The 20251-nt window shown below is 52.9% G+C and overlaps 1 long non-coding RNA gene across 3 annotated transcripts; it reads right to left on the reverse strand.

Annotated features, from left to right (window-relative positions):
- Positions 1-16554: 16554 nt before the first annotated feature.
- LOC121108924 lies at positions 16555-18598 on the reverse strand. 3 transcript variants are annotated; one of them, XR_006932615.1, is made up of 4 exons: positions 18541-18598; positions 18360-18462; positions 18138-18223; positions 16555-17234 (listed from the first exon to the last, which is right to left on the reverse strand). It is a non-coding gene; the product is annotated as an uncharacterized LOC121108924 (long non-coding RNA). The 3 variants fall into 3 exon arrangements; XR_005843557.1 differs by lacking the exon at positions 18138-18223; XR_005843558.1 differs by having other exon boundaries at positions 18360-18568.
- Positions 18599-20251: the final 1653 nt, after the last annotated feature.

The raw sequence follows: 20251 nt of genomic DNA on the forward strand, positions 1-20251 counted from the left end.
GTTGGTGACTGGTTTCTGGGAAGGAGAAAATTACACTTGGTTTTAGGAATCAGCCCGGGATTCAAGCGACTCTCACTGAGAAAAGGGAAAAGGGAAAGCTTCTGTGGGTAAGAACATTATTTGGCGAGCTGTTGTAAGAGCGATGGAAATCTCTCTTGTTGTAATAAGAGATGGAAAAAGCAGGGAGATTACCTCGTAGGAAAAAAGAGCTCAGGGAGCTTGAGACAGTGTCTCAGAAAAGGCGTGCTTTTGCTTAGCATTGCTCTGTGTCTGAGTTTTCCTTGCTATTTGTGCATGAAGCCCTCAGATGGGAAACCCAGCCTCCCCTCCAAGTGAGGACATTGCCCTAGCAGCCCTGGGGCTTGGCCTGAAAGGAAGGGAAAAAAAACCAACAAACAACCAAAGCAGTGCAATGCAAGCAACAGAGAAAGAAGCATAAAGAAAAAGATGTTAAATAGCAAGAGGAAAAGCAAAGAAAAACCACACGAACATGGAAAGACAAAGACAAAGACAACTCTCGGGATGGAATCAAAGAATGCCCTCAGGCATCTGTCCCCTCCCCTGAACCTTCCTACGTCCCAAGAGTTTCTGCCCGGTGGGACCACGTGCAGGACAGCAGGCTTTGGCTTGATGGGCTGCAAGGCCAAAAAGGGGCTCCAGCCGCCCCCCAGAGGATGTCACAGCTGACATCACCCACGCTCCTGGAACCTTTGTGCTGTTACAATCAGTTTCCATGACGATGACGGGCCCTCCACAAGGACAGCGGGCAGATGTTGACAGGCACCTCAGCTGGGAGATGCACTGCCCGCAGCCGCTCGCCGTGCCCTGGGGCTGAGAGCAGCCCTGGCAGAAGACAAGCTCGGCCTCATCCCCTGCTGGATTACGGTTAAGTGCTACTATTTAGTCTTACTACTAACTGCGGACCGTTACCCTTTGGCATCAGATGGTCGGGTTACTGCATTAGATAAGGCTTCACGTGGAAATGCTACAAGTTCAGTCAGGGCAAAGGCTTAAGGAAAACCCCTAGGGATTGGCTTAAAGGTTACTGTTAGAGGCTAGCGTTTAGGATGAAGAGTTACCATAGTAGGTTAGGATGAAGGGCTTCCCTTCAGTGACAGGTCAACGGTTACCACATTGGATTAGAGCGAAGGATTCGCACTTCGGTTATGGTTAAGGGCTACCCTTTGGTTTTAGGACTGAGGGTGGCCCTTACTTGATGAGGGCTAACCCTATCCCTGTTGCATTTACAGAAAAGGCTTAAGGGCTACCCATTAGTGGGGTTAACATTACCTGTGTGTATGGCAAACAGATTGTAAGGCAAATAGGTAAAGGAGCAGAGAGAGTTGCCTTTCCAAAGGAGGAATGAAATACAAAGCTTACCCGTACCCTGGGCGCGCAGAACAGCTCCACTAAGGGTGACCTCCAGAGAGAGAGAGCCTTCCTCCTTGGGAGTCAGCCCTTACATGGGGTCTAGCAGGGCTGCAGCCAGGGTCCACCCCTTCCGGTCACTCAGGTGAAACTGCCATCACCTGTGCCCCTGCAGCTGACTCAGCACTCGCCTCAGGTGGTCAAACAGAGGGTCAGGCTGTTGATTATACAGTTCCCATACACCTGTGTGGTTCAGACTTGTCGTTTATACATTTGGATTAGTGTTAGGAGCTAAAATTTCTAGTACAAGAGAAAGGAAAAGAAACGCTACTGGGAAAAAATACAGTGCAAAGAAGTGAACAGCAAAAAAAAAAAAAAAGCACCAAACTGAAAAAAGAACAAAGAAAAACCCCACGCACATCAAAGAAAGCCAATAACAATACATGAAACAACAACAAACACCAAATTCAAAAACAAGCACCAACGCTAACAGAACAGAATACACTCTCACGGAAAAGCAAAGATGACAACAGAGTCTGGGAGAGGCAAAAACTCAGCATCTATGCCTGGGAAGATGACACAGAACAATCTACATACACCAATGCCGAGAAAATGGGGCAATAGGCCCGCATGGATCCAGCCAGCTGGAGAAAAAGCCACAAGAGCACCACAAGGGAAGAGGCAAGGAGGCCAGGAGGCGTGGACCCACCTGGGAAACTCCAAGGAGCTGCAAATGCATCAAGCACGGCAGGAAAGCCCAGAGAGGAGGCTGCAGTTCAAGAAGCCAGAAAGGAACAGACAGAACAGAACAATCAAGGGAGAGAGCACATCAGGTAAGTGAAGGCAAAGGAAGAGCAAGGCCGGGGCAAGGGGACAAGGAAGGCAAGCCAGGTAAGGCAACCAGAATGAAGAGCAAGGGAGAAACTCCAAGCAAAGCCAAGAACCATCCTCTGAAAAGGCAAGGAATGCTCTCCTCTGGGAGGAAGAAGCTAATGCAAAGAAAAGGAACAGCTAAGACAAAGAGCCAACAAAACAGACACAAAGACAATGGAAAGCAAAGCAAAAAGCGCACTACTGAAAGCAATAGGGGAAAAACAACCAAGCAAGGAAAACAAAGCAAACAAAACAAGGTCACCATACTGTATTCCATTCATTTGCTTTACTCGTGTATATCGTGTCAAAGCAAAGAAACCAAACACAGTACAAAGAGAAAAGCACTCACCAATGCTTTGCACTGAAGAGAAGGAATAAATGAAAATTCACAAGCAATGCAAGGCAAAGATACAAAGAAAAACCAAGGAGCAAAGCAAAGCCATTCCAGAAACAATAACCAAAATAGGAATTACTAAAAAGCCAAGGAAAGCAAAGCAATATCACCCGAAAAGATGAGAAACAGAAAGGAATACCCTTAGAAAGCCGAAATCCAGCCATCAGAGGACTGTGTCAACTCCATGGATTCCAGTGACACCAAGGTATCTGCAACATCAAATTTCAGCCAGGCATCCCGGGCCCTTGGTGGCCTATGACAGCAGCGCTCCTACAGAGTTCATTCTCTTACACCCTGATACCAAAGACATGCTACCTGTGAGTGGCTAACACAGTATCTGGCTGCCACAGGACTTGCGAGGAGTGACACCAAGTTTTCTCTCTCTAGTCAGCACACAGAAGTTACTTTGGCTGCCTTTGCAGGAGAAGAGAGCAATCTCTTGCCATGCAGGGAGGGAGGACGTGGGTGTACTTCTAGCATCAAGTTACATGTGGTCAAGTCAGGTGATGACATACCTGCTCCCAGCCTGAATCGTCACCCTTCCTGAACGCTGTCACTGAAAGCTTGCTGCTATTGTGTTAGCTGATTCTTGCGAGCATTCCCTCCTGATGAGCTTCACATACATCAGGGCTTGGACAAGTCTTAGTGACGAGGGCATCAAATTGCCATCTGGCCGCAGTGATCATCTGGACACTAGCTTTTCATTACACGTGAAACAATCTTTCCTGCAAGATATGAAGAAGGAGAGAAACAATGCTCAGTCTCAACTGTCGGGAGGCACTCTCTGCCTGAAAAATAGATAACCTCATTGCACATACTGCCAAAGACAGCTAGACACTGTACCGTTCTGTACACTTGCACTGCGTTTGCAAGGATCTGACCAAGGAAAAAATGGTTTCTTCTGCAGCTAGCTAAAACAGGGGCTTCTTTGAGAGAGCAACAGCATGCACACACTGCCTGCAAGCCCCCTGGCATCCTTCTGCTGTGCTTATGGAGCACCTGGAGCAAGCAGGCACTGACTGCATAGCTCGTGGGGGCTAACACTGCTCAGATAACAACCGAGGGCGTGAAGAAATGTGGCAGGAGAAGCAGTGCATTCCTAACGCAGCAACAAAGACTGGAGCACTGCTCAGACAGGTAGCAGAGCTCCTTCATTAGCGGTCACTGTTACCCCATCCAGTCAGTGCTGAGCAAAATGAGGACTCTGCAAACTGCAGGTAATATTTCCTGCTGGCTCAGCTATAGTCATTTATGCAGCTTTTAGGGCGGTTTGGTGTTTTTTTTCTTTCTTTTTCTGTTCCTTGCTTTTGTGAGATGCTAATAATTCGTGCAAACTCCCCCCATACACACCAATCGCCATCAGATGATGAGACAAAAGGCTGAGATAAGCCCCACTTCTAGCTATACACTGTTAAAACGTGAAAATAAATCTGTTCAGAGATTTTGCGATGCATATGCATGCAACAAGAAAAGCAGAGGCAGGGAAAAGAAGAGCTGGCTTGCATGGCAGCAGGTGAAACAATGAACATAGGAAAAAACACTGGCTGTAACATTCACACCCAAATCTCATCCACCTAAGACCCAGAACACACAACAACTTCCAAGTATACTCTAACTGATCCGTACGGGATTGAGCCTCTAAGCTGTCTCTGCTTCTCTGCTTCTGTAATTTAAGCTTCTTTTGTCTTGCTGTTCAGCAGGCAAACCTCACCCTAAAAGACAAGACGCAAACTATGGGTGGAGTATGTATGTAGCCAAATTAGTAAAAATGCCTTTGATATGAGACAACAAACAGATGTGAGACGATGCTGTCTGAAATGGACCCATACTGACTTGAATATACGTACCAAAACACTAGAAATCACGTTGTTACCATATTGGAGTCTTTCCTGTTCCATCACTTAAGCCGTGTAGAAAGCTGATTCAAAGATCTGGAAGAGAACACTCACCTATGGAGAGCAGGAGACAAATCCAGCCTAGTTCAGCTGCAGCTGAAAGCTGTCATCAGCCAAAGCCTCAGCACTTACCAGAATGCAAACAAAGCTATTCTTCATGCGTTCCTTTTTAAGTTGAACACAATGCCTGCCATTAAAAAAAGAATAACAATAAAAATAATCCTACCTGGCTTTTCTTGGAATCCAAAAACAGGAGAAAAATCACAGAAACGTGGTGAATGACTCACACAGCTGGAGTGCTGTGATGGATGGCTAGCGACTTTTCAAAAGAGAGAGGCAAGGCAGGAAAGGCATGGTGCAGCCCTCTACGTTAAGAAAGAATGGGAATGTCTGGAAATGAACGATGGCCATGATAGGGTTGAGAGCTTCTAGGTCAGAATAAAAGCAAAGGCCAGTAAGACTGACGTTAGCGTGGGAGTGTGCTACAGGCCACCCAACCAGGATGAAGTGGTGGGCAAGACACTTTAGAGACAGCCGCATGAGGTCTCAAGCTCAGAAGGGGCCAGAAGATGATCCTGGTAGCTACAGACCTACGGTGTCTAACCTCGGTGCCAGGGTAGGTTATGGGATGGATAACGTTGCGATTCATTACAGGTCAACCAGGGGATCAGGCCCGGTCACAATGAGTTGACGAATGGGAGATCCTGTTTGACACAAGAACTCGCCCCACGCCACCATGGCCAGAGGAGACTCCAGCAGCAGCAGCAGCAGGAGCAGATCCCGTGGAGGGAGGAAGCAGGGCAGCTGGGCCTGCTGTGCACATACACAGATAGACATGTAGATACCTTGTCACTGCTCTTCTGCCTCCACTTTTCTGGGGGACTGGGAGTTTTGTCTTCACACAGGAACTTCGCCACAGCAGCATTTTCCAGTCCGTGGCACCTTGATCCCAGATGTGCTCCGCACCGTGCTTCTAGGGCATCAACATCTGCTGGTGCACAAAGGCCCCTGAAAGGAAAAGCACCCTTGCACGTTTGCACTGCTCCACACTCCCCAGAACTGTCTCTCAAATCTCACATAACACAGACTCTCTCAGACTCTTGGCTGCAGCCCAATAGCACAGCATCCCCTCTCTCACCCCCTCTCATGAGCCAAGAGGCCATAGTTTGTGTCCCTTTTTAAGCTTTACAGACACAATCAGGCAAGAACTTCGGTTTGCCCATCCTGCAGCCAGGAATGCTCCAACCTGAGGGGGGAGTGGCCGTGAGAGCAATGTCTCTGTGCAAGTGCAGCTCGTTCCTCCCCTCTGACAGGGGCAGAAGGAGGGAGGCAACAGACAAAAGCAGAAAGCGTCTGCATATCCCTAGTGGCTCTAATTTCCTGCCTCACGCTGGGAAACGAGCTGAGTCGCTGGGCCTCTCCGTTAGGCTTAGCTCTGCAGCTCGGACATCATCTTTACACTCAGCTGTTCCTGGCATAATGCTCCCACACAATGACCCTGCAGAGCCCAAAGGCCTGCCTGCCTGCTGTCACTCACCTGGAGGTTGCAGGGTGCTGTGCCTCTTGGCTGGACCTGCTGCTGCTAGCTGTCACTTGCAAGACACTGAGAGGCCACCTGCTTGGAACTGCAGGCAACAAACACAAACGAGAAAAAAGAAGAAGGAAGAAAGGATTCTTTCATGTCACAGGCTTTCACAGGCTTCATTAAACACATTCTGCTGTGGAGCACAGCTGCAAGCATTTCACCTGGGCAAAAACGGGTGGAGCCTGGCTCCAGCCCTCCCCACCCTCGTTTAAGGGCTGCCTGTCTAAGGGGAAGAATCTCTACTGGGAGATCTGCTCTGTGCTCATACTTTCTGAGTCCTGTTCTTCAGAAAGGGCTCTTTGTTTACTAGCTTGAGTCCTTCCCCACTCATAGGAAAATTAAAACACAAGAAAGCCGCTGGATCAGCTACTGCCTTTCACTACAGTTACCATTCAGATTATGGATCAAGGTTGAACTGTACAGAGGGAGTGCAGCCACAAGGCTCTGGCTGTGCTAAGCCTCCCACGTGCCCGGGCCCCAAAGCAGCCCCAACTGTGCCTGGTCCTCCTCCATCCTGGGCCCCAAAGCAGCCCCAACTGTGCCTGGTCCTCCTCCATCCTGGGACCACAGGCAGCCCCAACTGTGCCAGGTCCTCCTCCATCCTAGGCCCCAAGGCACAGGCTGTGCCTGGGCTCCCTTTCGTCTGGGCCCAGACAAGGCCTCAACTGTGCCTGCTCCAGCCCGGCCCCCAAATCTGCCCCATCTGTGCCAGGCCCCACTCCAGCCCAGGCCCAAAAGCAGCCCCAACTGTGCCTGCTCCTCCTCCATCCTGGGCCCCAAAGCAGCCCCAACTGTGCCTGGCCCCCCTCCATCCTGGGCCCCAAAGCAGCCCCAACTGTGCCTGGTCCTCCTCCATCCTAGGCCCCAAAGCCTGGGCTGTGCCGGGGCTCCCTCTGGTCTGGGCCCAGAGGAGGCCTCAACTGTGCTAGGCCCCGCTCCAGCTCGGGCCCCCCCAGTGCAGCCCCAACTGCACTGGTCCTCCTCCATCCTGGGCCCCAACACAGCCCCAACTGAGCCTGCTTCTCCTCCATCCTGGGCCCCCCCAGTGCAGCCCCAACTGCACCTGGTCCTCCTCCATCCTGGGTCCCGAGGCTCTACCTGTGCCTGGGCCTCCTTCCTTCTGGGCCCACACGAGGCCTCAACTGTGCCAGGCCCCCTCCAGCCTGGGCCCCGAGGCCACCACTGTGCTGGACCACCCTCCGGCACAGGCCCTGCCCCAAGCCCTGCCCCCTGTGGACAGCTCTGCTCTTTGCCTGCTTGGTTTTTGTTCTCTCTTCACTCTGCCAGGTTAACTGGATGAGTTTCAATGGGACCGAGTGTCGGGTCCTGCATTTTGGTCACAACAAGCCCAGGCGTCCCCCCAGTCCTCCTTGGGGAGGAGTGGCTGGAAAGCTGCCTGATCCCTGAAAGGGACCTTGGTGTGCTGACGGACAGGTGGCTGAAGATGAGCCAGCAGTGTGCCCAGGTGGCCAAGAAGGCCAATGGCATAACCACAATTCCTGGCTCAGGAATGGTGTGGTGAGCAGGACTAGGGAAGTCATCCTGCCCCTGGACTCGGCACTGGCGAGGCCTCACCTCGAGTCCAGTGTTCAGTTTTGGGCACCTCAGCACAGAAGGGCCGTTGAGGTGCTGAAGCAGGTTGAAAGAAGGGCAACAAGGCTGGGGAAGGCCTTGGCCAATATGCCCTCTGAGGAGTGACTGAAGGAACTGGGGCTGTTTAGTGTGGGGAAAAGGAGGCTGAGGGGAGACCTGATGGGCTGGCTCCCTATTCCACCCAGGGAGCTGGTTCAGTCACCATCCCTGAATGTGTTGAAAACCAGGTGGTGCTCGGGGACATGATTGAGCAGGGGCTCGTTAGAGTTAGGCTGGTATGGTTAGGTTGTGCTTAGACTTGAGGGTCTTTAAGGTCTTTGTGGCGACAAAAACTGCAACCATCTCAAGCCTGGGGGAAAGGGGCTGACCCCAACGGTCACGCAACCCCCCTGGGGGGAGGGGCTCCCCTAACTGCCACTCTCCAGCTGTCATGGCAGGTAAGGCAGCAGGCTTCCCCTGCTCCCATGCTTCAGCTGGCCCCAGCGCTCCAGATCCCACCCCTGTGCCCCAGATCCCACCCCTGTAAACCCCGATATCACCCCTGTAACCCAGAGCTCACCCCAGTGTCCCAGATCCCACCCCAGCGTCCCAGATCTCACTCCAGCCCCCAGATCCCAGCCCTGTAAGCCCGATCTCAGCCCTGTGCCCCAGATCGCACCCCAGCGCCCCAGAGCTCACCCCAGAGCCCACCCCAGAGCCTACTTTGGCCTTTCCCCACAGAGAGAATCCCTCGAGGAGCGCTGACGGTGCCTCTGACGCCCGACGCCATTTTCTCTGAAGCGACTGTGCCGCCACCGGACCCCGCCTGGATGCAGCCCACCATCCGCGGACCGATGCCGGTACCACCCCAAGCCCTCCCTGTCCCACTGCCACCTACCTGGCGCCTCAGGCCTCTGTCTGGCCTGGGGTACCAGGTGTCTGGGGACAGGCAGCGCGGCTCCCCCCTGGGGGGCTGCCCCCAACTGGGGCTCCACTGCCACCTGGGGCCTGCCCCCAACTGGGGGGCTGCACTTACCGGTGCTGCAGCTGCTACCTGGGGGGCTGCACCCAGCTATGGCTCCCCCCACTGCCCCCGCTCACTGCTGGGGACATCCCCTGCTGGCAGGGACGCTGCCGCCCCAGCAGCCGATGGGGCTGTGGCCTGGGGCCGTGTTCCACGGGGAGCCCCCGCAGCCCGCAGGCACCTGCCTGCCGCAGGCCCCCGGCCGCCCCGGCCCCCCGCCAGTTCTTTTGCAGGTACCACCACTGCAGGAGCAGGTGCTCCCCGTGCCCTGCACCCTGCCCGCCACCTGGGAGTCGCCGATGGAGCCCTTTCAGGACGCCGTGGTGCTCACGGAGGACCAGGGGCACCCAGCGCCCACCGACGGGTGCCCCCATCCCGCCACGGCTCCGCTCGGCTGCAGCACCGCAGCGCTGGACTCAGGGGGTGAGTTTGGGGGCTGCGGGGCGTGCGGCAGGCTGTCCGCACCGGGTGGCTGTGGGAAAGCTGGCATTGCCCCACTGGGGATGTCCTTGCTTTTCCAGCAGCCACAGCGAGCGCAGACATCCCGGAGGACGTGGCGGACATCCAGCATCTCCTGGCATGGCTCAACGACGGTGAGTTTGGGGGCAGCAGAGCTGGCGGGGGGTTGCTGGCACCCACCCACCCACCCACCCACACTGGTGTGGGAAAGAAAGCTGGCATTGCCCCACTGGGCATTTTCTGCCTTTTCCAGAAGTGACATCCAAGACAGGCATCCTGTACGACGACGCAGACATCGATGACCTGCTCACGTGGATCAACAACGGTGAGTCTCTCTCGGAGGGGCAGCAGAGCTGCTGGGGGGGTGTCTGCACGGAGTGGGCGTGGGAAAGCCGGCATTGCCATTGCCCCGCTGGGCATTTTCTGCCTTTTCCAGAAGAGACACCCAGCACCCACAGACTTGACAACGATGATGTGGAAATGGACCGTTTGCTCACCTGGATTGACGGTGAGACTGTGCTCCGCAGAGGTGACCCCCAGAGGTGGCTGCCTGCACCGAGTGGCTGTGGGAAGGCTGCCATCATCCTTCGGGGGGATGTTCTTGCTTTTTCAGAAGCGGCTCTGGAGGTCCCCCAGCACAAGCAGGACCTGCCCGGTGTCACAAGAGAGGGGACCAAAGCCACTGCAAACAGCTGCCAAACGCAAGAGCTGATGCAGCGCATCACTGCCACGGAGCCACTGAGCCCTGATGTCTCCAGCAGCCTCGACTCCTCTTCTTCCGGCACAGAGCACTCGGACTCCTCCGGGGCCAGCAGGGAGCTGAGCAACGAGACACATCCTGAATCAGGGCTCCTCAGCAACTCGCTCTGCTGGCAGCCAGCATCCCCTGAGCTGCCCGTGCCGACGCCCCTGGCTGCCCCTGCGCCTCCGTCGCCCCGCACTGCACATCTGATGGAAGAGGCGCGGCGGAGGCAGCCCCGGGTGGTTCTCACCCGCCTGGCACTGCCGACCCCCTGGCTGCCCCCGCACTCTGCTGCCCCGCACTGCACGTCTGATCCAAGAGGTGCAGCGGAGGCAGCCCCGGGTGGTCTCACCCGCCTGGCACTGCCGACCCCCCTGGCTGCCCCCGCACCTCTGCTGCCCCACACTGCACGTCTGATGGAAGAGGCGCGGCGGAGGCAGCCCCGGTGGTTCTCACCCGCCTGGCACTGCCACCCGGATGCATCTCCTGCCGGCTGGCAGACATGCACCACGAGGACAGCACCGAGCCAGCCAAGTGCCCAGCGCCCGCCTGCACCACCACTAACAGCAAGAGCACCGGGCACGAGCAGCACACTGGCAGCGGCCCAGCCACAAAGAGGAAGCTGCCGCGCTGCCACGATGGCCCAGGCCACAAACACCGGCGCTAGGCCAAGCTGGCTGTGTCAGCACGGTGGGCGGGCAGCAGGAGGACTGTGCCCTGATGGGGTGCCCATCACAGCCCAACAGCGGCTCGAGCGGGAGCGCACCAAGAAACCGGCCCACTTGCTGGAGCAGGAGACGTGGCCATAGCCGACCAAGACGGCTCCCTGGAGCCCTGGGCTCCTCGCTGGCCCCCACCATGCCCAGAGAGCAGCGGCAGTGTTCTGGGGGCACCAGCACCGGCCCCAGCCCTACTCCTCCAAAACTGGGCTGTCCACAAACGGCATCTTGGGCTGGGGCAATGCGGGACTCTGAAGCTGATGGACCGCCAAAGGGTTGGACTGTCAAAGCTTTGGGCTGGGAAAAGAAGGCTGGGGGGTGGGAAGAGGGTGGGGAGGGGATGGTTGCGGGGTGGGGGGGTGGGGGGTGGGAATTTGGGGTGGGAACTCTTTGGGTGAGAACTTGGGGTGGGAATTCTTGGGGTGCTGGGATCTTTTTGGGGTTGGAAATGAAATGGCTGTACTGTGATATTGTTGGGGTGGGAATCCGGGGTGGGGGAGGGAATTTGGGGTGGGAACTCTTGGGGTGGGAATTCATGGGGTGTTGGGATCTTCCTGAGGTTGGAAATGGCTGTACTGAGATATTGTTGGGGTGGGAATCCGGGGTGGGGGGTGGGAATTTGGTGTTGGAATTCTTAAGGCACTGGGATCTTTCTGAGGTTAGAAATGAAATGGCTGTACTGTGATATTGTTGGGGTGGGAATTTGGGGTTTGGAAACTGCTGGGGTGAGAAATGGCTGCCGTGGGAGATGGTTGGCATCAAAAATTATTGGACACCGTAACTGCTGGCACTGAAGATGGGGGGAGGGGGAGGGAATTCTGTGGGGTGGCAATTCTGGGGGAGAAATTGTACTCTGATCACGTTACACTCCCAAGTTGTTGGAATTTGGAGGAAGGAACTGTTGGGTGGGAATTTGGGGGGCTGGGAGGTTTTCTGCAGAGGGAGGGAACTATTGGTGGGAGGGAGCGGGGGGGAAGCGGGGAGGAGGGTGGGTGGTGAGCAATGATTGCGGGGTGGGAGCTGGGGGGTGGGAAATTGATTAGAGGGTGGAATTTTAGGGGGTGGGATCAGAAACAATTGTTAGGGTGGGAAATGGTTGGGAATATAATCATTTATTTGCTGTTTTGTACGTTAAATTATTAAACGTATGGCGTTCGCTTTCCTACACCTCTGCCTGCAGTCGTTTGTGCAGCACCAAAGCCCCCCCCCGTGCCCACCTCCGGGATGCTGGGGTGGCTGCAGCGAGCCAACAGCTCCTCCACTCTGAACATCTCCATCTCCATCGCTGCTGTCAACGCCTCTGTTGCCTTGTGCTGTTCCTGGGGAAGGAGATGGTCACGCAGTGAGCAGTGGGTGTGTTGAGCTGGGGGCACTGGGCAGTACTGGAGGCACTGGGAAGCCCACTGCAGGGCACTGGGGGCACTGAGTTTGCACAAGAAGACTCTAGACAATACTGGGAGGCAATGGGAGCTTAAGTGGGGAGCTAAGCAATCCATTTCTCCCGTGGCGGAGACTTTCTCCTTGGGGCTGACCCCCCCACCCCCAGCATTGCTTGACTCTGCCCTGGGCGCTGTGGTCCACGCATTCCCACCCTGATGCTGTCTCTCAGTGACACATTTGTCACCCACAGACTCACCGTGGGTCCTGAGCTGGGCTGGGGGGTGTCCTGTGAAAGCAACCCCAGTGACAGCCCTGAGCCCTATACGGCACACAGCCCGGAAAACCACCTTTCATGCTGCCAAGATCAGCTTCAGCTCATCACCCTGGGACTCCAGCGGGGGGCTCTGTGGAAGCTTCCCCTGTTTCCAGCTGCTGCTACCCCGTCCTTGTTGACCATGCTTCATGCTCTGGCATACACCTGGAAAGGTGAACTCTGCCATGGCCTAGGAAGAGCTCTGCTCTTTCTTTCTTAGCAATGCCTCTGAACATCTTGAAAGCCAGGAGGAAGAGGCCATGACTGAAAGTCAGAGAGATTCTGGCAGCACAAGGGACCGTTTCACAAGAACAAGCTCCACACAGTCTACGGCAACACCATTTCTTAGCTGCTCTCCTCCCTGCCCCAGTGGCGGTCACACTTCATCATCTCCACTTGACAGGCTGGAGCAGCACCAAGTTGTACTGATGGGTTTCTGAAGGCCCTTTTAACCTCCAGAGGGAAGAAAACAGCCCGAACAAAAAGGGGGCAGCGGGGCTCTCCCTAGGACACCACTGGTCTCAGCAGAGTTCACAGGGACTTCAAACGCACAAAGCACCCACAAAAGCATCCCAACAGCCCCAACAAGGAAGCAAAACAAACCCAGGACGCTCTGCAGGGCTCCAGCTCTTAGTAGCTCACACCTGCTCCGTGGACACAGCATGCACAGAAACCGCACCTCCCCTCTTCCCCATTTCTCCCCCTGCCATTTCTACAGCCATTTACACACACTGGGGAAAGGCAGCGTAAGGCTCGTGGAGAAGACTGGGTGGACATGACATTTCTCACTCCCCTGCTGCCAGAGCACTGCTCGTCTAGGACCACTATTTCTCAAACAAGCACCAACCAAGCACGGCAACAAACAACTGAAATGGCACTTGCCCAGCAAAAACCCAGCCTGCCCAAAGACCTCTCCTCAGAGACTTGCCCAGAAGGCCACAACCATTACTCCCACGTGGCAGGCTTACTCACAGAACAGCAGCCTTCTCGTCACCGTGCATCACCAGGACACAAGCAGCCTGCTGGGGCAAGGAAGGCAATCTCTCCTCAGCATCTCACCACACACGTTCCCTCCGCACTGCTTTCCTGCACAGATACAAGGACAAAAGCCTCACTTCATCCGAGCAACGACTGGCAGCAACTCCACAAAATCCTCCACGCCAAAGCAGCTCCTGCAGATGCACAACGGAGTCCTCCGCAAGGAACACGAGCTTATGCTGCAGCCTCTGGAGAAGCAAGCTGCCTTTGTGGTGCTTGCTCGGGAGGCCTCCTTTGCATCTCTCAGCCACAGCAGGAGAGCTTTTCTTCTCCATATCCATGCACCTCGGTACCTTTTCCAAGTTCCAAAAAGCCAAGGAAGGCAAAGCAAAATCACCTGAAAAGCCGAGAAACAAAGAGGAACACCCTGAAGGAGGGAGAAAAGAGTTCCAAGAATGGGAAAGGGAAAAGTATCAATCACCACATCGGAACAAAACAAAGGTATTGCAACACAGGAGCAGCAATAAAGCAAGACTGACAAAAGAACGGCAAACAACAAGGAAAACAGAGCAAAGCAAAACAAAGACACGAAATACAAGAGTCCAGCACATGAACTCAAGACAGCATCATGGCAAAGCAAGGAAGCCAAACACAGGAAAACAGGCCCACTGCCCCGCCACAGGCATACACTGATCTAGATCACTCCGTGACAGCCAGCTAACACAAACGGGAAAGGAAGTAGGAAAGCAGTCTTTTTGGACTTCACAGGCTTTCCGCCTCCTCAAATCTTGTTCTGCTCAGGAGCAAAAAGAGGGAAGCAATTCACCTGGATGACAAAGGGGTGCAGCCTGGTTCCACCCCTCCCTCACCTCATTTCAGGGCTGGCTGCCCCAAGGGAAGGATCACTGCTTCAAATTCTGCTCTTTGTTGAGTAGGGTGTGAGCCCTCCTCCTCACAAAGGGGTAAGCAGTTCCATCTTCATTTACTGGACTGAGTCCCTTCCGCTCCCTGGGTAAGGGAAAACTGTGCCTGTGATAGCCTTGGTCTACAGTTGCCATTCTGGGTTAACCAGTGGTACACTTCCGTCGGAGGCCTGGGTCAAAGGAGGTCCCTAAGGGCCAGCTGGGTCTGGCCCCTCTGGCTTCAAGCAGCAGAAAGGCTTACAGTAGCAGCTGATAGCCGACGGGGGATACCACTCTGTGTAGAAATGGGGGTACTCAGAGCTGCGTGAACTCCTTGGACAGGCCAAACAGCGTGGAGGTCACTTCTACTGGTAGCTGTGCAATTCAGGAATGAAGTCTGTTGCTCAGCTCGGACGCCTGACAGCATTTTGTGTGCTCCAGCAGCTTTACTCTGAGCAATGTATTGCTGTCAGGCAGCTGGGGTTTCTTTACCACTAGCCTCAGCAGGACGAAGAACTAAGAAAATTGACGGTCTCTGTAAGTGCAAACTGGGGTTGAACATAATGGTCTGGTTTGGCTGTAAGAATCAGTGTATTTGAGGGATTTTTGGTGGATGTTGGCTACAGTACAACGTGGAAATGCTAGCAGTCAGTCAGGCAAAGGCTTAAGAAAACCCCTAGGGATTGGCTTAAAGGTTTGGCTGTCGAGGCTAGCGTTTTAGGATGAAGAGTTACAATAGTAGGTAGGATGAAGGGCTTCCCTTCAGTGACAGTTCCCAACGGTTACCACATTGGATTTAGGTGAGCGAAGTTCAGATTCGCCTCGGTTATTGTTACAGAGGGGATACCCTTTGGTTTTAGGACGGAGGGGGGCCCTTACTTGATGAGGGCTAACCCTATCCCTGTTGCATTTACAGAAAAGGCTTAAGGGCTACCCATTAGTGGGGTTAAACATTACCTGTGTGTATGGCAAACAGATTGTAAGGCAAATAGGTAAAGGAGCAGAGAGAGAATTGCCTTTCCAAAGGAGGAATGAAATACAAAGCTTACCCGTACCCTGGGCGCGCAGAACAGCTCCACTAAGGGTGACCTCCAGAGAGAGAGCCTTCCTCCTTGGGAGTCAGCCCTTACATGGGGTCTAGCAGGGCTGCAGCCAGGGTCCACCCCTTCCGGTCACTCAGGTGAAACTGCCATCACCTGTGCCCCTGCAGCTGACTCAGCACTCGCCTCAGGTGGTCAAACAGAGGGTCAGGCTGTGATTATACAGTTCCCATACACCTGTGTGGTTCAGACTTGTGGTTTATACATTTGGATTAGTGTTAGGAGCTACAATTTCTAGTACAAGAGAAAGGAAAAGAAACGCTACTGGGAAAAAAATACAGTGCAAAGAAGTGAACAGCAAAAAAAAAAAAAAAGCACCAAACTGAAAAAAGAACAAAGAAAACCCCACGCACATCAAAGAAAGCCAATAACAATACATGAAACAACAACAAACACCAAATTCAAAAACAAGCAACCAACGCTAACAGAACAGAATACACTCTCACGGAAAAGCAAAGATGACAACAGAGTCTGGGAGAGGCAAAAACTCAGCATCTATGCCTGGGAAGATGACACAGAACAATCTACATACACCAATGCCGAGAAAATGGGGCAATAGGCCCGCATGGATCCAGCCAGCTGGAGAAAAAGCCACAAGAGCACCACAAGGGAAGAGGCAAGGAGGCCCAGGAGGCGTGGACCCACCTGGGAAACTCCAAGGAGCTGCAAATGCATCAAGCACGGCAGGAAAGCCCAGAGAGGAGGCTGCAGTTCAAGAAGCCAGAAAGGAACAGACAGAACAGAACAATCAAGGGAGAGAGCACATCAGGTAAGTGAAGGCAAAGGAAGAGCAAGGCCGGGGCAAGGGACAAGGAAGGCAAAGCCAGGTAAGGCAACCAAGAATGAAGAGCAAGGGAGAAACTCCAAGCAAAGCCAAGAACCATCCTCTGAAAAGGCAAGGAATGCTCTCCTCTGGGAGGAAGAAGCTAATGCAAAGAAAAGGAACAGCTAAGACAAAGAGCCAACAAAACAGACACAAAGACAATGGAAAGCAAAGCAAAAGGCGCACTACTGAAAAGCAATAGGGGAAAAACAACCAAGCAAGGAAAACAAAGCAAACAAAACAAGGTCACCATACTGTATTCCATTCATTGCTTTACTCGTGTATATCGTGTCAAAGCAAAGAAACCAAACACAGTACAAAGAGAAAAGCACTCACCAATGCTTTGCACTGAAGAGAAGGAATAAATGAAAATTCACAAGCAATGCAAGGCAAAGATACAAAAGAAAAACCAAGGAGCAAAGCAAAGCCATTCCAGAAACAATAACCAAAATAGGAATTACTAAAAAGCCAAGGAAAGCAAAGCAATATCACCCGAAAAGATGAGAAACAGAAAGGAATACCCTTAGAAAGCCGAAATCCAGCCATCAGAGGACTGTGTCAACTCCATGGATTCCAGTGACACCAAGGTATCTGCAACATCAAATTTCAGCCAGGCATCCCGGGCCCTTGGTGGCCTATGACAGCAGCGCTCCTACAGAGTTCATTCTCTTACACCCTGATACCAAAGACATGCTACCTGTGAGTGGCTAACACAGTATCTGGCTGCCACAGGACTTGCGAGGAGTGACACCAAGTTTTCTCTCTCTAGTCAGCACACAGAAGTTACTTTGGCTGCCTTTGCAGGAGAAGAGAGCAATCTCTTGCCATGCAGGGAGGGAGGACGTGGTGTACTTCTAGCATCAAGTTACATGTGGTCAAGTCAGGTGATGACATACCTGCTCCCAGCCTGAATCGTCACCCTTCCTGAACGCTGTCACTGAAAGCTTGCTGCTATTGTGTTAGCTGATTCTTGCGAGCATTCCCTCCTGATGAGCTTCACATACATCAGGGCTTGGACAAGTCTTAGTGACGAGGGCATCAAAATTGCCATCTGGCCGCAGTGATCATCTGGACACTAGCTTTTCATTACACGTGAAACAATCTTTCCTGCAAGATATGAAGGAAGGAGAGAAAACAATGCTCAGTCTCAACTGTCGGGAGGCACTCCTCTGCCTGAAAAATAGATAACCTCATTGCACATACTGCCAAAAGACAGCTAGACACTGTACCGTTCTGTACACTTGCACTGCGTTTGCAAGGATCTGACCAAGGAAAAAATGGTTTTCTTCTGCAGCTAGCTAAAACAGGGGCTTCTTTGAGAGAGCAACAGCATGCACACACTGCCTGCAAGCCCCCTGGCATCCTTCTGCTGTGCTTATGGAGCACCTGGAGCAAGCAGGCACTGACTGCATAGCTCGTGGGGGCTAACACTGCTCAGATAACAACCGAGGGCGTGAAGAAATGTGGCAGGAGAAGCAGTGCATTCCTAACGCAGCAACAAAGACTGGAGCACTGCTCAGACAGGTAGCAGAGCTCCTTCATTAGCGGTCACTGTTAACCCCATCCAGTCAGTGCTGAGCAAAATGAGGACTCTGCAAACTGCAGGTAATATTTCCTGCTGGCTCAGCTATAGTCATTTATGCAGCTTTTAGGGCGGTTTGGTGTTTTTTTCTTTCTTTTTCTGTTCCTTGCTTTTGGTGAGATGCTAATAATTCGTGCAAACTCCCATACACAACCAATCGCCATCAGATGATGAGACAAAAGGCTGAGATAAGCCCACTTCTAGCTATACACTGTTAAAACGTGAAAATAAATCTGTTCAGAGATTTTGCGATGCATATGCATGCAACAAGAAAAGCAGAGGCAGGGAAAAGAAGAGCTGGCTTGCATGGCAGCAGGTGAACAATGAACAAGGGAAAAACACTTGGCTGTAACATTCACACCCGTCTCTCATCCCACCTAAGACCCAGAACACAACAACTTCAAAGTAATACTCTAACTGATCCGTACTGTATTGAGCCTCTAGACTGTCTCTGCTTCTCTGCTTCTGTAATTTAAGCTTCTTTTGTCTTGCTGTTCAGCAGGCAAACCTCACCCTAAGAAGACAAGACGCAAACTATGGGTGGAGTATGTATGTAGCCAAATTAGTAAAAATGCCTTTGATATGAGACAACAAACAGATGTGAGACGATGCTGTCTGAAATGGACCCATACTGACTTGAATATACGTACCAAAACACTAGAAATCACGTTGTTACCATATTGGAGTCTTTCCTGTTCCATCACTTAAGCCGTGTAGAAAGCTGATTCAAAGATCTGGAAGAGAAACACTCACCTATGGAGAGCAGGAGACAAATCCAGCCTAGTTCAGCTGCAGCTGAAAGCTGTCATCAGCCAAAGCCTCAGCACTTACCAGAATGCAAACAAAGCTATTCTTCATGCGTTCCTTTTTTAAGTTGAACACAATGCCTGCCATTAAAAAAGAATAACAATAAAAATAATCCTACCTGGCTTTTCTTGGAATCCAAAAACAGGAGAAAAATCACAGAAACGTGGTGGAATGACTCACACAGCTGGAGTGCTGTGATGGATGGCTAGCGACTTTTCAAAAGAGAGAGGCAAGGCAGGAAAGGCAGTGGTGCAGCCCTCTACGTTAAGAAAGAATGGGAATGTCTGGAAATGAACGATGGCCATGATAGGGTTGAGAGCTTCTAGGTCAGAATAAAAGCAAAGGCCAGTAAGACTGACGTTAGCGTGGGAGTGTGCTACAGGCCACCCAACCAGGATGAAGTGGTGGGCAAGACACTTTAGAGACAGCCGCATGAGGTCTCAAGCTCAGAAGGGGCCAGAAGATGATCCTGGTAGCTACAGACCTACGGTGTCTAACCTCGGTGCCAGGGTAGGTTATGGGATGGATAACGTTGCGATTCATTACAGGTCAACCAGGGGATCAGGCCCGGTCACAATGAGTTGACGAATGGGAGATCCTGTTTGACACAAGAACTCGCCCACGCCACCATGGCCAGAGGAGACTCCAGCAGCAGCAGCAGCAGGAGCAGATCCCGTGGAGGGAGGAAGCAGGGGCAGCTGGGCCTGCTGTGCACATACACAGATAGACATGTAGATACCTTGTCACTGCTCTTCTGCCTCCACTTTTCTGGGGGACTGGGAGTTTTGTCTTCACACAGGAACTTCGCCACAGCAGCATTTTCCAGTCCGTGGCACCTTGATCCCAGGATGTGCTCCGCACCGTGCTTCTAGGGCATCAACATCTGCTGGTGCACAAAGGCCCCTGAAAGGAAAAGCACCCTTGCACGTTTGCACTGCTCCCACACTCCCCAGAACTGTCTCTCAAATCTCACATAACACAGACTCTCTCAGACTCTTGGCTGCAGCCCAATAGCACAGCATCCCCTCTCTCACCCCCTCTCATGAGCCAAGAGGCCATAGTTTGTGTCCCTTTTTAAGCTTTACAGACACAATCAGGCAAGAACTTCGGTTTGCCCATCCTGCAGCAGGAATGCTCCAACCTGAGGGGGGAGTGGCCGTGAGAGCAATGTCTCTGTGCAAGTGCAGCTCGTTCCTCCCCTCTGACAGGGGCAGAAGGAGGGAGGCAACAGACAAAAGCAGAAAGCGTCTGCATATCCCTAGTGGCTCTAATTTCCTGCCTCACGCTGGGAAACGAGCTGAGTCGCTGGGCCTCTCCGTTAGGCTTAGCTCTGCAGCTCGGACATCATCTTTACACTCAGCTGTTCCTGGGCATAATGCTCCACACAATGACCCTGCAGAGCCCAAAGGCCTGCCTGCCTGCTGTCACTCACCTGGAGGTTGCAGGGTGCTGTGCCTCTTGGCTGGACCTGCTGCTGCTAGCTGTCACTTGCAAGACACTGAGAGGCCACCTGCTTGGAACTGCAGGCAACAAACACAAACGAGAAAAAAGGAAGGAAGAAAGGATTCTTTCATGTCACAGGCTTTCACAGGCTTCATTAAAACACATTCTGCTGTGGAGCACAGCTGCAAGCATTTCACCTGGGCAAAAAACGGGTGGAGCCTGGCTCCAGCCCTCCCCACCCTCGTTTAAGGGCTGCCTGTCTAAGGGGAAGAATCTCTACTGGGAGATCTGC

This window comes from Gallus gallus, unplaced genomic scaffold (assembly GCF_016699485.2).
Source record: "Gallus gallus isolate bGalGal1 unplaced genomic scaffold, bGalGal1.mat.broiler.GRCg7b scaffold_83, whole genome shotgun sequence".
NCBI classification, from domain to species: domain Eukaryota; kingdom Metazoa; phylum Chordata; class Aves; order Galliformes; family Phasianidae; genus Gallus; species Gallus gallus.